Source organism: Andrena cerasifolii, chromosome 12 (assembly GCF_050908995.1).
Source record: "Andrena cerasifolii isolate SP2316 chromosome 12, iyAndCera1_principal, whole genome shotgun sequence".
Classification (NCBI taxonomy): domain Eukaryota; kingdom Metazoa; phylum Arthropoda; class Insecta; order Hymenoptera; family Andrenidae; genus Andrena; species Andrena cerasifolii.
Genome location: NC_135129.1, coordinates 4994193 through 5010914, shown reverse-complemented (window position 1 = coordinate 5010914; position 16722 = coordinate 4994193). Strand labels below are relative to the sequence as shown.

Below are 16722 nucleotides of genomic sequence, written 5' to 3'. Positions count from 1 at the left end.
CGAGCTTCCATTGTACTTACAATTCGCGTAAGAATTGGCAGCATTGAAAGCTGATGGAAATGGGGATCGAGAAGCATCGTATTTCCAGTTATCGAGCACATTATGATGCCAGTGGAATGGGGAACACGGTGCCATAAATCTCGTACATTTCGGCGTGCATTGTCATTACATCTTGGATTAAATCCACGGTTGAATCGATAACATTTCGGAGAGATCAGTATTGCTTTATACAAGAACCGTTATACCTAGAAGAATATTGTGCGTGTTATTGTAACGAGTAAAGGAAATTGTGGCTCACAGTTTACTGGTTTCGTTACTCTTGCACTGTAGCATGTTTCTAAGTAACATGTTGCACATGTAACATGCTGTAGGTTCGCAGCCAATTCTTACTAGAACACTGTATTACTAATTTTCCCAGAATTATATATTCAAAAATATAGTTCTCGTTTAAACGTAATTGCTTCTGGCGTTTTCATACGTTAATGAATTTTGGTGCAAAGTAATATATTTATGAAGGCTGCGATCTCCTTTCACTGTTTGGAAGAATGAAATATTTAAGATTTAGATTAGATTAGATTTACCTTAACATTACTCTTCCCCTCCGAGGATATGGGTCCGCCTCCCTTACAATTCCACCTCCCCTAACTTAAACTATTTGAAATATTTAGTTCAAAATAAAGCGTACAACTTACAAGGGAAGATTTCCAACCGGGAAATTAAAAAAATTCTGAAACTTTGAGTAGAATATGCAGAGAATATATAAGTATGTATTGCGCAATTTTTTAGCTGCCCAAATTCACTCTAAGGGGGTGAAATTTATAGTTCTTACAATTCCGGTGTTATAATACAAAACCGGAAAATAGCTGAATTTTCAGGGGTCTAACCCCCTTAGAGTGAATTTGGGTAGCAAGAAAAATTGCTTAACACATATCTATATATCCTCTACATACCCCCAAAGTTTCATAATTTTTTAAACTTCCGGGTTGGGGACCTTCCCTTGTTAGTGGCATTTCTGAAAGAAGAATCTGAGATGTTGACATGTAAATATTTTGAGCAGCCAAGAGGTGATCAACGTCTAAAAAAACGTGTACGTTTATGTGAAAGGCGCGATAATATGCAATTTGTCTTTGTTACTTAGCCCTCTTTGACGCGTTCGAAGCTAATAATCGATACTTTTACGTACAATTGCGGGCGACGCTAACGCGACAACCGTCCGGGCGACTCAGTTTAATCAACGAATCTGCATCGTCGACGTTACGGAACAGTTCAATCGAATTCCGTTGGATATTTCAATATCGCGCGATTGAATTTTAGAGGGAAAGCCTGGCTACGCGTGTGGAGGATGTGTGTTAAGCTCTTAAAAAATGGTATCGTTGCTGTATCAGTGAAATCTCTGGGGCTGGACAGGCTTTGGGGAGAGCAGCGGCACAATCGTTGCGTTCGCGTAAAATTTCATTCCTGCCATTGGTGTGGGACTATTAAATATCCCATTGGATCGTGGCAATGTTAAGAGTAGCAGTTATTAAATGTCTCTGTGGTCTTTGAAAATTGTATTCTCTGAATGGGGTGTTATATTACTGGTTTATTTCACGTCAGTGAATTAGTTAGTGAAAGGTCAGATGAACTCCACCATAATAAAATGTAATCTATATTTATAAAAGAAAACCGTTTATAGGATTTGTTAAAGGATTTGTGAAAATTCCATCCCCAAGGGGGTGAAAAGGGGTAACAAATGTATTTTCTCGGACTCCCTAATATCTCTTAGGCCCGAAGTGAAGCGCGGGTGTATTTTGCTAGTTCGTTTATATATTTCGTGAGGTACTTTTCCTTATGTTTCTTGAAAATGCAAAGTTCAAGTTTCTTGTGTTGTTGGTACACAAATTATTATTTAGGACTTACTATTATTCACTTTATTTATTTTACGTAATCCATGCCTCGCGGCTTTGGGTGGCTTCCTGTTTGTGCATCCGTCTTATTCCCTACGTTATATTTTCATACATATATGTATATATATATATTTATTTGTATTTATATAATTATATGTTTATATCTCTATATTTTATTGTACTATGATATTCCTATTCCCACAATAACATCTTACAAGCTAAGTTCTTAATTCTCTTATTTTATTTAGGACTTACTATTCAGTCATAGTATAGATTAAATCGAAAGTGGCAATTTTTTGTGCAGAAATACTTTGTTTAATTATAAAATAGCGTTTTATTAAAATACGTGGTATTTTGTTGAGTTTCCACGTAATTTTCTAGTTACACAACTGTCAATCTGCACAACTCTGTCAGGAAGAAGGAGTTCTATGAAATTCCATTTCGTTAATATGATTACGGAAATATGTTGGTTTAACGAAACTTGTTAACCGTTTGTTAACATCTAATTTCATTAAACATTGTACACAAGGCAGGATTCGTAATTTGCGGAGCTAGATGCAATACTGATTTCGAAGTATTTATATAATTCTACTACAGTGTTTCCTATTTCAAAGTCCTGGACAAATATCCCTAATAAATTGATGCGCGAATAAGTTGGGTCAAATGTAGGACCACCCTTTCCAAATCCATTTCTTTGGAACTACCTTTCCATGCTTTATTTTTCCAATACTTAAACTCACAATCCTCAATCTCGTTTCCCCACTGAAAAACCTCCACTGCCATCAATAAGTATTAGGACATCTGCTGCATTTGCAGAAAATGTGATATGTGGTACAGTTTGAATACTTTTCACTGCTTTTACTTCTTGGCTTTAATTTAAAATACCAAATAATGCAAAATTTATTAGAATTCTTCAATAAATTTGCAACCTTTTTCAGAATTATTCCACACAAAGTAGGTGCCCTAATACTTATGAGCGGCAGTACCTATACTTGAATCACCCTCTAACTGTGAAAGCCCCTAACCCCGAAAATAAAAGCGAATATTGCCATTCCTTCCCATGAACGCGATTAGCGAATCGTATCTACTTGCAAAGTTTATCCACACATTTTAATCCTGGAAACACCCTGTACGTCCTTCGCCCACGTTACTCACGGGATGAGCTGGTGCAATCAATAAATTCGTCTCGTTCTGTAGCTACTGTAGAAGCAGCAGCGTTTCCATGTACCTAACCAGTGTCCCTTGTGCTTTCAGAATTCTTGGCATGCGTAGGCCGAAGGAGGAAGCAGGGGGCGAGCTGAACAGGACCGAGGAGCATGGCGTAGTGCTCGTTTCGAGGGGCGCTGGCAGATCAAAGGACGCGAAAGAGGGTCTGCCCGCTCTCGAGCGATTCGAGGGCCGGTGAGCATCGCGACGGGGCGAGCAACCCCGTTGCCTCGGCCAACGTCTAACAACCCTCCCGTCTGTCACCGTCGACGAACAACAGAACAGGTAGGGGCACGCAGCTTTCTAGTTCCTTCAAAAGAATCCCTCCTCGCCCGGCGAATCAGCCGTTTATGGGATAAACGGGAGCAAGGGGGTCGTGCGAGTGCAAGGATAACTAAGTTTCCGTGATAAAACGACGCGCCTTAAAACGGACATGTTTCACGAGCACGGTAGAATTTAGTACCCGCAGTGTATGATGACTCGGCGATGGAGGAGTGTCCTCTTTATGTGCACCCATGGGAGTGTTCTGGAAGAGGGTTGTTGAAGGTGTGTGGGTCTTACTTTGGCAATTTATGAGGATTCTGCTCCTTGCTAGCGAACTTCAGAAATTGATTAGGTTGGATGATAGTGAAGGGTGGAACGGAACGTTCTGACAGGGTGGCATTTATACTTTTGAAGGCCCCAGGCGTAACATCATTAGCTATGAGGCCGCAAATATTTTTCAGCTGCCTCTAATTTTTTATATTATGATTTTAATATTTAACCCTCCATGGTTAGGTTACTCTTTACAATCAGAAATTAGCCAAATGGGGTTTACTGCTACCATTTTCGTATATTTGCATCTTTTAACTTTTGAGTGATAATTGTGCTTTCGTAACACTCATAGAATCATGCTTTAATAATCTGTATCTAGAAATTTAAATTTTTATATGTTGAAATTTGTAGTTGAAAAAATAGTTGTGGCTAAAGGCGATTTTTTTGGGGTGAAATTCTCCAGCTTTTTAAACTTTGTTATTAAGGTCTAAATATTTACATAATCGAATTTTTAGCGGCCAGTTACACCCCCTTAGAGTCAATTTGGGCCACAAATAAAAATTGCGTTGTAATCAGGAGCAAATCCCCTACATATTTACAAAGTTTCAGAATTTTTTGAATTTTCGGGTTTGGGATAGTCCTTTGCTAGCAAAAGTACTATATCTAGGCTGCTTTTTATATTGTTGTTTGTGAGGAATAAGGTTTTAACCCTCATCCGTTCCTCATTTTACGAACTAAATTTGTCCCTCGCTGTCAAATTTATATTTGAAGGTAAAATATTGTACATTGATTGACTTATCATTTCGCGAGGATTTGCGCGTTATCGAATTGTTGTTATAAATGCCTCGTTGCATGTACATTGGGATTTTTCGTCAGCAATCGTACCAACTCACGTTTCCACTTGCTTATCAATTAATGTTACGCAACCAATGTTTCTCCATCTCTTCATGAACTGCAATTCAGTCTACTTGTGATACCCAATGCAAAGTTACACCATGATGTTTATCTGTCGATGTTGATTTTCGTTCGTCCACCTATTTGTTGACGAATCATTGATCTTCCATCATTCTCGTAAATCATGGAAATGATTAAGCCAGTGATCGACACCACGTATCTCAAAATTTCTCTCACCTTTAAATATTTGTAGCTTTATCGTGACATTTGATAGAGAGGGATTTATTTCATTTTTACTCAAATTAACCATTCGTTGAATTTCCGAGTTCAAATGTCGACGCCTTTACGAATTCAAAATAAATTTGGACCTTAATATTAAAATCTAAAAAAATGTAGTCAATTTTATCCAAAAACTTTCGTCATATGAAAATTTACATTTCAAAAGTGAATGTTACTCCAAAGTTAAAAGATTCAAAAATACGAAAATGGTGGCTCAAAAATGACGCTGGGGTGCAGTGAACCCCAAGTGACCAATTTGTGATTATAATATGAGACCACGAAGGGTTAACAAGGTTATTACGTATCTTCACTTTTTCCACAGAATATATTTAACTAGCTTTACTACTCGGATTCTCCCGAAATTTAGATTCTGATTTTATAAAACAAATTTTTTAAAATTTTTTTTGTGAAAATGGTCACATTCGTCTGGATTAGTCAGGGATAATAAGCCGAGGCACATTTCGTGATCCCAGAGTTTATCGTTCGAAAGTTTTTAGGCGACAGACAAACACACATACATATAGAAGCTTTCTGCTTTATATATTAAGATTGCAAATTCTGTACCTTCTCGCTGTGGATTGTGTTTCTCACGGTCTGAAAGAATTCCATCACTGCAAATCCCATAGCAATGGCACGCCCCGAGGTACAGGGATCGTGGTTTAGAGAGTGAATTTCGTGGTTTAGCATGCCGACCTGACACACCGCCATAGAACGTTTGGCGACGTGGAGACCGCAAATTGCGGCTGTGTCCTCCTAACACCTTCAGCAAAAGCCACGTTATCTATGCACGGTAATAAGGAAACTAATGCTCACGGGGGAAAACATGGAGGGATCCTTTTACAGGAAGAGTGCACGAGGTTCGGGACACTGATTTTTACTTAAAATTTGCATATAGTTACTGCACACCGTGTATAACAGTATACTGAACGCACAAGGCACACAAGAAGTACTTACTACTGAAAATTTCACGAGAAAATCAAGTTCGTTGTTTTCCATAGTCTTGACGTGTAAGTTGCAAGGACAGCGGGGGTAAATTGTAATTGGAAATTTCGTAAGTTTTAAGCTTGCTTGATAGTAAGACATAGAGCAGTGTAACTCGATGTAAATTTTCTATAGAAATTAAAAGCTTATTATGGAATGTAAATTAGATAAATTAGGCTTTTAGGAATAGTTCTGTATATTTGATACATCTGTCAGAGCGATTTGAAATCAACAAATAAAAGTTGGGAATGTTCAATTATTGTGAGTGAATTGTCTGAATTCGGATTAAATTTAAAAAATTTATACAGGGAATTTTTATAAATAATATGAAACATTTCGTAAGACCTGTCTTTTAATAATTCACACATCTCCAATCGTTTACAAAGAAATAAATGAAAACGAAAAAATTTTCAATCTTCGAAGATCAATTGCACCCTTTTACAATGAATTTAAATAAAAAAATAGCCTGTCACTTATCAAGCAACATTCTATATATCCAAAGATTTTACACGTTCCTAAATTTCCAAGTACAAAGTCTTCTCCGTGTCGCTGCATATTTAAACCAGACAACTAAAAAGAAAAATTCAACTGTCCACGAATACAGTCGTCAATTAACTCCGCTATATTCTATGGTAATAAGGGTTCAGGGTAGCCCGCGCTAATTGTAGAATTTCAAATTAAATGAAATTTGGATAGGCGGAGGGGGCAGAATCGATAAGGATAAGAATTCGCTACTGTCGAGGTGCAGCTGCGAGTTCCATACAGAAAATATTAAATTTTCGGTAATAGGGGCATTAATATGATAATTGAAGGGATATGTAAATGAGAGGCAGATTCGAACGAGGAAACGGGGCTGGCGAGGGGAGAAAGAAAACTGGCGGGCATAGTTCGCAGAGATCGTTACGAAGTTACTAATTCTCGAGTGCAGATTTCATTAAGCGGCTCGTTTAAAATGTAATGCCCCTCGAGATCCGCGTGTTACGAGCCTAGAAGCCACTTCTTGCCTGAAATCCAAGGGGTCAATCCTTGAGGCACCGTACTCCTGCTGAAGAATCCTTCAGCCTGGCGACTGTATACATTTTTGCTCCTAATCCTGTCCCTCGAAAACGAGGGGGACAGCTGTACGAGGCTTGAACATCGGCGCCTCTAATTTGCCGTCTCCGAGAAGTAATCCTGACGAATTTGTCTGTCGAGCACTAGCATGGGAATAATTAGTGACTCGAGGGGGGAAGGTGGAGCTGTGTTTAGCTATGTAACAATAGTTCAATTTCAGTTGGGGATGAAAAATCAGATGGGTTTCGAGGCACATTGATGGTATTCGTTTTTGTATTTAATTCCTGCGATTTTGTGGAAATGGAAATATAGTAGGGCTTTCATTATTCGAATTAATGGGGGCAGGTGCCACTCCTGTTTAAAGAAGAGAATTTTAGAGTAACAGGACACCCAATTTTCTGACGTTGCTTACGCTATATTTTACCCAGAATAGCATAAATGTGTGATATATAACAGAAACATGATATAAGGAATCGATTTTCTGTCACATTTATGAGTGTCATACTTCCATAGCTGGGGAATTCCACAGTGCCACAAACAATATTCATTTTATCCCCCAAATCCTTTAATCTGAATTCTTCTATGCCAAGCCTGCTCGGGGAAATCTTAACAAATCTGAGTTTAGTGCTGTATTTCATTGCCAAGTTTATTTGATTTTATGTTTCCACAATTATTAACACTATTTGCTTTTGCCTGGCACTTTCAGTTTCATGTTAATTTGTGATCAGACTTAATTCGATAACGATAAATGAAATTTCAACATCAGATGTGACGTTCTAAAGTAGACTATTCAAGTAATGAAGGTTCTAACAATGGGGGTGGCTTTACTCCATAGACTTTACGAGAGAACTACGCGAATTCAAAGTAACTCGTTTCTTCCGCGACTCTCTCCCGATCTCGTGTACAGAAATCCGATTTAATCTTGCGTGCCCGTTATTATATGTATATCCAGCGAACAGAGGCAGCAATTCATTTGCATTTATAATGCCCACGGTCTGGATTGCGCTCTGGAGAGCGATAAACGTTACATAATAAATAGAGCAACATAATGGGGAGTCGTAATTGGTCGTTATATTTGAGTAATTTGGCTCGTAGATATAAGATCGAGCTTTCTAATTAAATTTTTCAGCCCGCGATTTCTGCACACGGGGGATTAAAGGAAATTATTCACCTGACTACGAGTCTCTATTGTCTCTTTTATCTGCACCCTGATTTTTAAACGATCTAACAGCTTCACTGACCATTTTCTTCTTCAAGACTTAAGATCAATCGAAATGAGTAAAAGTTACACTGCTGGTAAGATCCAGTGTTGGGCGTCATTCGAATTTAATTCTTATTTTTAATTTCTAATTCGAATAATCTTCGAATAAGAATTGCGAATAAAGTAAAGTTATTCGAGAATAACGAATGATGTTTTATTCGAATAAAAATTTATTCGGATAATGCCCAACTCTGGTAAGATGACAGCAAGTTCCTTGAATGCAGCCTCTGGAGCCTTCGGGGAACTTTAAACTCCGGCGCATCAATGCAGCACGCTTTGAAAGCGCCAACACTCGAGCAGTAATTTGTTTAACTTCGGTGAATTTAATTTCCAAACGAGTCGTAGTTTAAATGTATGGAGGAAGAGTCAAAGATAGGGATCAACAGAGGCAGCAGGTGTTTCGCTTTAAAGCCAATGGTTCTGACGCAAAATAATTGCAAAGACGCGGAGCGAGACAGAGTTAATCTCAGAGGATTACACGCTCATCACGCTGATGTTTATCGATTTACTGCATTCAGCCGGCAAGGAGAGAGTTCGTGAATGCTACTCTGCGTAATTTGAAAATGAATAGCGTACTTTTCTACAGAACACATTAAACATAATACCGAAGAAGCGAAGGCTTAATCTGATATCCATTTCCACCTCCTCCAACGATATCCCTTCGCTGTACAAAACATCTCGCATTTATTCAATCCCACCGACGAAAGCAATTTTCCCTGAAATTTCTCAGTGGCGGGAACGCCGCACAGTGGAATAGGTTGCACTTTTTTGTGTCAAGATCGGAGAACTTTTGATATAAATAAGATAGAGGTTCAATCTAAAATGATGCAGAATGTGGGAAAAATTTGGATACGTATGATAAACAAGTTCTGATATTAAAAACCTATGTCAAACGATCCTAAAGGGCAAGAAAAATTCTGCGTCCAGATTTGAATAAGAAATGATCTATAATAAGTTAACTTTGACATAGAGTTTTAATGTCAACACTTGTTTGTCATACTTTTCCAATATTTTTCTGTTATTCGGCAACACCTCAGCTTTAACCTCCCAAAAGTGGCATCCCTCTATCTTTCGAAAGTTCTACGATTTTGACACAAAAATGTGCAGTTTATCCCACTGTGCGCCGTCGCGATAACACTGTCTAACAAAATTCATTTTTTTTTCTGTTCTGTAACATTCAATAGCCGTTTCTTACAGATTTTTGTGCGCTGAAAACGAATCCGTAAACCGTTTATCGCCATCACCCTCAGTTTTCGAGAAATTCGATTTTGAAAAAAAAAATACAAATTTTCGACTTTGAACATCTTTTGCGTTCAAACAATAATAGTTATTCGGTTGCATGGTCCATCAAATTATTCTATGAACCCTCGCGGACACAACGATATAAGTTATGATATGCAACTGAATAACTATTACCTTTTCGACACAAAAAATGTTCAAAGTTGAAAATTTGCAGTTTTTTCAAAATCGAATTTCTCAAAAACTGAGGGTGATGGCGACAAACGGTTTGCGGATTTGTTTTCAGCGCACAAAACTCTATAAGAAACGGCTATTGAATGTTACCGATCAAAATGGCTGTTGGACAGTGTAATGTAACTTTAATTACCTTAATTTAGAAGCCGCGACCAAGCAAACTAGTCCCAACAGCTTCGACGCTGGCAACTGAGTTGATCGATTATTCAACAGAATACGAAAATAAACGGACCCCCAACCTTCAGCCTTAGCGAAAGTTCATCAATAAGTTATTCGACCGTGACGTATGCTACACGGTTCTTCGATTATCGTTATGTGTATGCGTGTATGTCACGGGGGGAGGGATATTTTAATACGAATTGAAAATCCTCGATAAAGCGAAAAAGTATCTGGGTTCGCCCTTTCCCAAACCCCTTTTCTACCCCCATCGAGCTGACAATAGGCCCCCGGCGGGCTTGTTTCAGCCGGGATTCTATTAAAGCTGCCTACCCGCGATCTTTTGTCGCGCGACAACGAATAGGAAACGTGGATGGAGAAATTAATCTCCGGTGATTGCACCCTCGTTGCGTTAATGTCCGCTGACTTTCCGCAGCTACTCGAAGGGGGTGCAAGGGTGGGTGGGGCGCGTGGAAGGGAACACGAGTCGCGAACGAGCGACAATAAGCACAGCAGTTTGAGCTGTCAACGGGGTTGAGCGTGATGACTAACGCAGAAACATCCATTACTTGGCGGTGTGGCTGGAACACGCGCTGCTGAGTTTAGTGAATGCCTTCTGAGGCAAGGTTTCAAGATGACGGCTAGAAATGTGGTAGAATTGTGGTTTTTCTTGTAATTGATCAATCGATCTTCATACTAGTTACTAGGAAATTCTTTTACCACCCTCAGAAAAATACTTGGAGCGTAAGGGGGAAAAAGGGAATGTCCATTTTTAGGAATTCTGCGATTAATAATGTATTTTGTTGGTGGCAACTGGGGCCACAGAGCTGTCGAATCACAAATAGTTATAAAGCAGAAATGTCCACATCAGTTAAAAACAGGGAATGTCTAACCTCCACTGGAACGAAACAAGGAATGCTCCCAGTTTTTCTACTTGCACTGTGTATTTCTGATTATAGTGTAAGCTTGCACTACGTCAGGAGCCCTCGGCTCCTTGTTTTGATAATAATAGAAGTGGACATTTATTTTGTTACAGTATTCTGCAGTGTTCCTCTTGATAGATATTAAAACAATGTAAAACAATTACCTTTTTGCACAGTTCTTTGTTTTATGTCTAATTAAACTATAAATTGTTCATTGCGTGAACAATACAGTTAAGTTCATTGAACCTTGTTTCTTTACGATTGGACTAAAGTAATAAAACTTGATTTTTTCAATAATGCAGTTTTGTGACATTCCTTGTTTTTTAAAATAAAGAAATATTTATTGCATCACTCGAATAAACACGTTACCACTTGTACCTCTCTTATAATTAGTACTAGGAAAATATTATTGATGTAACAGAATAATTTTATCAATTATATTGCTATGAAAATTGTGTGTAGGTTCTAAATAAATTTGAGAGTAATGCAATAAATATTTCCAGTACTGTAAGTTGGTTTCTGAGGGTAGCAAAAGAATTTGAAGATCGATTGGGAGAAGTGTATTAGAAATCGATGCCTTGCTGTAATTGTTTCACTGCGTAAGATGGGTCATTTGAGGCAGAATATGGTCCCAAACGTATTGGTCCCTAAGTACTTTTAAACCTTCTATTCACTTCAGTGCTCCTCCGAACTTTCAAGTTTGAAAAAAGTAAAGACGATCCTCGCCCCATAAAATGTTTGTAAGACTTTCGGATTCAATATAAAAAATTATAATCTCGAGGGTAAAAATCCAAAACCCTTTACTCAATACACATCCCTTTAGCTAAGACTGTTTAAGAGCAGCTCTAATTTCATTCGAAATCAAAGTCAGAAGCAAAATAACTAAAAACGTAATTCAGTCTAGCATTCAGAATATTTTCCAGGATCAAACAAAAAATTTCATTATTTCCCTTTCTACAATAGTTCCCATGCGTGATATAAAAGGATTAAGGAAAAACATCCCTAAGAATAAATCAGAGCATCACACAACACATTACCACCGTAGAATTTGACCTTTCAAAGGTCTCCTTTGTATAAACCCATCTTTGAATTCGAAGACTCCTACATTCTTCAGGCTTGCACACACACACGTGCACAGAAAATTGGAAAGGAAGGGGGTAGTTCGTTTCATTTCCGATTTAAATGACGGCGGGAGCGAAAGTGGCCGAGGTTTGCTCGTTTCGTCGATGAAAGGGTCGAAATCGTCGGGGGTAGGAACCGCAAGCAGGAAAGTCCATGGGGTTCGTGAGTCGCAACTTCTTCCATTAATCAACACGGAAAATGAACCGCGTCCGGCGAGGCGCAATGATTCGAATTCGAAGTCGCTGGGGATTTATCAAAGCATTGTGCTTTTGTGACGCGTTGACGGCGGGGGTGGATTTTCGTTCTTTCGCTGGCATTCAAGCAAATCGATTGCTACGTGACTGAAACCCCCAAGAGTAGATTCTTAAAGGTCTCCCAGAGACAGTCTGGAAAATCTTGAATATTTCTGCGTAACTCAGAATCCCTCGGAGATGTTTTTCAAGGGGTTTGAGACGCATAAAGCAGGAATTCTTAAGGAAAATACACTTTGCAGGTAGATTTAAAATATACATTCAAAGTTTGCTGAGGAGAGTTTCTCATCTTTCTAACAGTTATGCAATGCTGCTTTTGCATAAACTTTCGGGCTGAAGCGGAATTGCACATTCTGTTATTTGAAATACTTGTACTATTTAGGAAAACTAAAATAATGAAAGTGGTATTGAGTTGTAAAAATTGTGCGTGTCAATTTTTTTGCATAGACAACAGTTTTGCTATTCTTAAGAATTAGCTTCGTTGTAAAGTTTTAAATGATATCTACTGAAAGAGGAGACTAATGCAAGGCATTTTTCTTAGGGCCTTTTTAAAAGAGACACTTTTGTATTTCAAAAGTATTTACAAATTCTGTATCTTTTTTCATTTCCTTTACTATCTCTGTTTTTATTTCCTTTACTATCTCACGTTACACATCCTTTGTTTCATGGATATAACCTATAACAAAGGGTTCTTAAAGACAGCAGAATCCCTCAACTATATTAAAAAAATCAACGCACATCTTTCACAGAAACTCAGTACTACTGTCATATTTCTATATCTCTAATTTCTTGTTCATAAACTTTGCTTTTCTTTCCTTTCACCTGTGGTGCACCTACACCCAGGAGTGTCCCAGATTGTCCCGGAGTGTCTAGGAGTGTCCAAGAGCGTACCTCCTCTGACAAAGTTGGCAACCTTAGTACCTACTTTCATTATTGATAGTAATTTCAAAGATTGGGTGCATAAAACTTCTTCATGTACAAATTTGCCTCGTTTGCATCGACCCAAGGAATATGTGTTTTGCCATTTTTTTAAGGAAACATAAGAGTAGGGCACACTCTAGTGGCGCACCAAGAAGGGGCGGGGGGGAGGGGCAAGGGGCCTTGACACCCCCAAAAGTACAAGGAAAAAGAAGATTAATATATCCACGACTGACGTAATTCAAGAGCTTTCTTAAAAGAAAAGAAAACGGACTTTTATTCTTTAAACAAATTTTCATAATCACCTAACGAATTTAATTGCATTTGCATTAAGAATATTTTTATCCGTTCAACTCGGTTTCCCTCAAGATTAAATCCTGAGTGCGCTACTGGCACACACTGCATCTTTTTTTCACGAACCATCTTCAACCGTAGCTGGTCACGTTTCGACAGCACATTTCGGGAAGTACACACAGTGATAATTGTATCATAGTGCGCCGCATCGAGCGCGCAACCTTGCACACTGCACCAGAGTTTTCAATTCAGAAGAATTGAAAGGAACCTATTACACAAACGAACCTGCAAACCTCAATTTACCCGTGCAAAGAATAGTTGCTTGTTATTCAGCAAGCGTTAAGCACGCACCCGCGCCCGAGTGATCAGCCATGGCTCGCAAGAAGCGCAATAACATTCGCCGTTCCGTTCGCAGCGGGTACGGTCGCTCGTATGGAACGAACACAGATCCCTCGACTTCGGTTTCGAAAGAGGTTCGGCAGCCGAGTAATTTAGAGGGGGCGAGCTTTGTCAGATAGACGCGTCCAGGGGGGTGGGAGCCATTGGTTGCAGCTCTCGTTCATCAATCGGTGCTCTTGAAATGAACTGCGCCTCACGAAGCGCACTTCGCCATCCCGTTTTATCCCTTTATGCTCATCCTCCGCCCCCCCCCTTTCATATCCCCCCGTCCGCGCCCCCCTGCTTTTCGAGCATTTCACCAGAGTCCGATATTGTAGCCCTCGGAGCGCGGTAAAAAATCTCGATTCCCGCTAGTCGCTATCCGCCGGCGAGCCGTAAAATTCGCGATTCGATGGTTAATTTCGCGGACTCGCTGGCTTGGAGGGAGGAGGGGCGGGGGATTGATCCTTTCTCCGTCAGTCCGTTTCACGTCGTCGCGAAAGGCACCGTCGAAAACGAAACGCGCGAGAGCTCTCGAGGACTACACCACCGCCACAACCGGTCCCTTTTCCTTTCTCTCCCATTCGCGTTTTATAGTATTTCCCCGCGCTTTCCTCTTCGCTTCGCTGCGCGGCGAGGAGAGTTTTTGCGCGTCAGAGGGAACGGCGGAATGCATCACCGTTACTCGGTTCGTTAGGGGATGGCGCATCGCGGATGGGTGAATGGGTTTCGTTGTACACCCGCACCGGTGTAATGCGCCGCGTTTCGCACTTTTTGCCATCTACCGCAATTAAGACGAGTAGTTTCTGTTGGGGGAGGGGTGTTTTTATCGCTCGCTGGGAGTTTGTATCGTTCGCGACATTCTTTGAGATGAACGGCGCAGCCCCTTTTAGGATGGAATAATTTGCTAGGGCTGTGGCGCGGGTCTTCTGTTTGTCGGAACTGAATACGTTCTTTTTGCAGAGGTTACCTTTTTATTCGTTTTGGATTACTTGATTATAAATACAGGGTGGTTGTAACGTCAGGCCAGTTTCACACATTCACGGCACCGTTTATACGGCACAAACAGATGTTTGGCACAATTCACGGTTCGTAGACGGTTTTCCAAGTCAGTTGGGCTTCAGCGTAGAGCGTGAACGCGTTATAGACGATTTAAGAAAAGGAGGGGGAATAGAATTCAGTGGGTTCACCCAATAAATATGAGGAGTAGTAAAGGGGGGTTTTATATACTCTTTACAGACTTGAAAATAACGAAGAATTTTCTTTTTATTTATTTTCGAATGAGAATATTAACTTTTGATCAGCTGCACCCACGACTGGAAACCATGCACATCAGCACAAAGGATATCCAGTTATGCGGCACTTGTGAAAAGGTCTCTTACATGGATCTTCGTTCCCTTTTACCGTATAAACGGTGCCGTGCATGTGGTGAAAAACGGGTCTCATGGGGGACTACTACTTACTCTTTTGCCCGGGTTTTTTGGCTCCGCCGCCTCCGGCGTAACTGTAATCAGTCTAAAAGCCCGGTCAACGCTTTTGGAGTACTTTGCACGGGGCCCTACCCTAGATACACAACTTGGAGGTTATATATATATACGAACGACACTGCAACTAAGGACTTGCGAGAAAGAGTTAGAAAGATTAGCCTTCTAGTGGCGCTAGCGAACACTAACCAGCGCGATCCCATGGTAGGAACGTCACAGGTTCATTAACTTTGCTCGCCTGAAACGTCTCTGTTATTGTACATCGATATTGGGAGGAAATTAAGGGTGGAAGGTTTTGTGGTATCGAGGGGTATCGAAGGCCGCAGTTTTCAGTGATTAGTGTTTACTAAATTGCAGTTGTTAGGGGTGTACTGGTCAACTTTCTTTGAAAAGCAACTAATCACAGGAGAATTGGCAAATGTTGTGGATAGGTACTAGTTTAGTATAGGTATAGTAAAGGTAGCAGTTTTCAGTGGTTTGCAATACTGTAACTTTCACGCAAATATATAGTGACTAACATCCCTCAAAAGCCAAGTGGCAGTGCTGTAAATGAAATAGGTATATTAAAGCTTGGAGTTTTCAGCGATTTACAATCCTGTAGCTCCTCTGATAAACTTTTGAGGCACACAAGTGGCAGGTAGCGTGGGATTGCGAATTTCTGGGTCCCGTGAAATCATTTAACTCGGGGCACGTTACACTCCGACGTTTGAAGAATAGTTTAATGCTATTGCGATTAATAGGGAGCAACTAGAGAAGCTTAAATACGGTTGAAGTTGAAACGAGGTTAAACGTCAGTCATCATGTGCGTTTAAACTCTCTCGCAAGCGGGAGATTTTACATAATTTGTAAAGGGATCAACCCTCGGCGGAAGATATGAAAGAAGGGGCTTGGCAGAGGATAAAGTCCGGGGGCAGCTGAAACGAAGGAAGATTTTATCTGCTAAATGCTTGATTATATTTAAACTCTCGTTCGCCAATTTACGTGCCTACGAACAGCTCTTTATTTCTCGCGCATTATTTAATCAACACAAACGCCTGCTGAGAAAATAACATCCACGAGATTTCTCAACGGACATTGCGAAAAAACCTCCACAATTTCAGGTGACGTAAATGTTTTTAGCTCCCGAATATCTACATATTTGTATCAAAAATATAAATTCTATAATATAATTGTTTGGAGACATGTTCTTCTACGTCTAGACTTTCTGTTTACAGTGGACACCATTTTTGTTCAATTCCTTTTTAAATTCTTACTTGGGAGAGGTATACGAATAGCATTTGTAGAGCATTTCCTTTAGAAACAGTAGTCGTGAAAGCAAATAAAGTGCATTAGTAGATTCAGGGGGATGAGGTTAAAGTTTTCGATAAATAGGCATGAGCTGGGGCCGAAGAAATTCATTTCTGGCATCAAAAACATTCGGAAAGTTAGCCTTGAAATTCGTTGGAGCACTGTCTAGAGGAACAAAGCGTATTGTTGAATACTCGTGAGGTTTACCTTCGTTGGAAAAGGTCGAATGGAAGGTTTCAGATAGGATGAATGTCTGGGAAAGTTGGAATACTTTCCAGAGGCAAAGTTTCGATCGATTTTGCGCCTGTCGACGAATAAAAGGGGATGCTTTCATCATCGGGG

The 16722-nt window shown here is 39.9% G+C and overlaps 1 protein-coding gene across 6 annotated transcripts in view; it reads left to right on the top strand.

Moving 5' to 3' along the window:
• The window catches only part of Rho-5 (rhomboid-5), a 371266-nt gene that overhangs the window by 40856 nt on the left and 313688 nt on the right, over window positions 1–16722 (top strand). For all 6 annotated transcript variants that reach the window (XM_076823763.1, XM_076823764.1, XM_076823762.1 and 3 more), the window contains exon 2: window positions 3141–3377. The gene's annotated coding sequence lies outside the window, so the exon portion shown is untranslated. The remainder of the gene's footprint in view (window positions 1–3140; window positions 3378–16722) is intronic.